The sequence below is a fragment of the Pinus tabuliformis genome, chromosome X (assembly GCF_031772625.1).
Source record: "Pinus tabuliformis cultivar Carrire ecotype Pingquan chromosome X, CPIR1, whole genome shotgun sequence".
Classification (NCBI taxonomy): domain Eukaryota; kingdom Viridiplantae; phylum Streptophyta; class Pinopsida; order Pinales; family Pinaceae; genus Pinus; species Pinus tabuliformis.
This window is the reverse complement of record NC_142308.1, coordinates 1,242,721,374-1,242,724,225: the sequence shown is the minus strand read 5'-3', so window position 1 is coordinate 1,242,724,225 and position 2,852 is coordinate 1,242,721,374. Positions and strand designations below refer to the sequence as shown.

The following is a 2,852-nucleotide window of genomic DNA, read 5'->3' as shown; positions in this document are numbered from 1 at the left end:
AAATTGTGGGAAGGGAAATTCCTAATTGTGCATCCATTGATGGCACTGTTGCACCAGAGGAAACTATAAATGCCCTAACCTCGTACTCATTGAGAGCATTTGAGGAACCTATGGAATGGGAAATGGAAATTCCGTAGTGGAAAACAACATTGCATTTCATTAGGGAAAACTTCATTGCATTTCATCACTAAGAAAATAAAAGTGTGGGATGGGCAATGGAAATGCTCTGACAACAAACTAAATTTTAGTGCTAAGAAAAACAAAAAGCCTCGCTACAAAGACCAAAGAGAAAAAATAAAGTGTTATTTTGCTATAGAGATGAAAGGAAATAAATATTTATTAACTAGAATAAATAAGAATTGAAAAGGGAGAAAATTGAGATGAAATTTTTATTTTGTCTCAAATTAATGTCTTAAAATCCCCATCTGTGTAGTAGTGTAATCAATTGAAAAAGAAAAATATGCTTTTGTGTTGCACATAAATGCATAACTTCTGGCAGTAGTTAGGTCCCTCACTTCTCTTGATTGTTGTTGAAAAAGATATCGCTGTAAAAGGAAGAGATAACATAGGTGATTAAAATATGATTAAACATGTAATGGATGTAGATCAACCATGGATATAGTAAGCTTTATTTGATTCTTAGGGTCATTAATAGAGATATTGCAAGTTAGAAGACATACTAGTTACCACTTGACTATTCAAAAATTATATCTTCATGTTCATACCTCCGTTCACTCTGTACTTATTCTGTCCTCTTGAGATCTTTAGTTTTGCACTTGGTAGATGAGAGTTCCTCTGAATTGCTCAATCACTATTCACGCTTGATTTCTTTCACTGCAAAGAAAACAAATGGAAACCAAAAGCTTCTTGATATGCATTCACAAAAATTAAAGATAGGTCTCTACTCTAACATTTTATAAATATGCAGGTGCAATTCACCTATTGATAGGATTTGACCCAAAAATTGACATAGTGAATAGGGAATAATAAAAAGTCAAGATTTTGTGGTTATTAAGCTCTCTATTTATTGTCATCAAATGCATTCACTGGTGTTTGTGCATGGAATATGTGTAATGAAGTGGGTCTAAATTTCTAATATCATAATTAACTTATGAATGTTCCCTCCATCAACCATGCTTTGGTTCATAGGGAATCAAAATACAAAAGGCCATATTATTAAATGAAGGTAACCAGTGAAAATCTTCATTGCACTCAAGAATCTGAAACTGATAGATTTGACCCGTGGGCCTTTCAAATGTGGATACTCACAACACTTAGGAGGACATTCAAAAATATGAAAGAAAATGACCTTTCAAAAAACAAATAATGACAAAAAAGATTAATTTTGGGGATTTATTGTAGCACGTCTTCTATTCTTTAAAATATAACACATATTATATGGAATCAAAGTTACAAAGATAATTTTGGGTGACTAGGTTTAGTTGTGGTTTGAGTGAAATTATCAATGAACTTTGCAATAAATACATGCCTGAAACTAGGAAAACAAACCCTAAAGCAAGAAAATATTTGCAAGAAAGTCTTTTTCCTTTCAAAAATAGATCAATGGTGGATCCTTTATGAAAAGAAATGAAGTAAAGATGTTGTCAACACCTGTACTGTCAAAGTATTTGAGATAACAATAAAGAATATAATTTGATAGTTTTGGAAACCCTTATGAAGCATCGTTTCTTATTTGTGAATCTCCCTTTTGAAATACTTTCCATAAGTTCTAACCCAACTATTTACCAAAAATTGACCAGTGGAGTTTTAAGTGACATGAAGGTACCTGACCACCCTTGATATAAACTGTGAGAGGATGTCCAACAACTACTTGCACATAGAAACAGTTCAATGCAATCCCAAATACACCATCATAGTCCAACCTATTAATGAGTTCTTAGTCTTCTATAGTTTCTAGAGTTATGACTCCATAAACCACCCCTTGATTGAGGTTTGTAGCCCTTAGTCCCCAATCCTTGTAAGTAAAATATATGTTGTGAGAATCGTGCACTTTTATAAGATTATAAAAGGAAATTTCTTGCTTTGGGTATGGAATCGTGTCTATCCTACCATTATGAGTAATGGTAATGTACCCTTCCTCAATATTGGTGTTAGGAGTTCCATATTTTTCCATGGTACCCATTTTAACCAAATGGAATTCTAGGCTGAATTCTTTGATAGCAAAAAGCACATTCATGGTTCCAATCACATTGTTATGCTGAGTATAGACTACTCTTCCTCTATCTATCATGGAATAAGGAGAAGACCTTTTTTCTTCAAAGTGTATGACTACCTTGAGTTTAAAGGACTTGAAACCATCTACAAGGAAATAAAAATCACAAACATCTCCCACAAAGAGGTCAAGCTGTTTTCCAGAGACTTGATTCCATCTATTTATTCTATTATGAATTGAGACAATGGGAGTTATAGAGTTGATCCCAAGCTGTTGGTTAAACAACTTGTAGATAAGGCTATCAAAAATGGAAAATTGGTATTCTCTGTTTGAGAGATGCAAATATGTCGCCCATCCACAGTAACCATCCCCTCCTACAACCATTACTTTCTTCCCTTTACCTCCCCCTTCCATGTAAGAGGATGTTGTTTTCACTTATTTCTCCTTGACAACAACAACCCTCAGGGAAAATATGGCGACATTTCTTCTATTGCAATATATTTTAAATAAAGATAAAGATACAAACCTACCGCATCCAAACAAGGCCTTTTGCTTCCAAAATGAAATAGAACTCTATCCTCTTCTAAAAGAAATTTCATTAACATGCATCAGGATAGTGCTAGGAGCATCGAGATGAGTATTAATGCAAGCCATTGAATCGAAAAAATAAGCAGCCAAC

At 33.8% G+C, this 2,852-nt stretch overlaps 1 pseudogene; it reads right to left on the bottom strand.

Annotated features, from left to right (window-relative positions):
- Positions 1-1,738: 1,738 nt before the first annotated feature.
- LOC149144464 (UDP-sulfoquinovose synthase, chloroplastic pseudogene) lies at positions 1,739-2,557 on the bottom strand (annotated as a pseudogene).
- Positions 2,558-2,852: the final 295 nt, after the last annotated feature.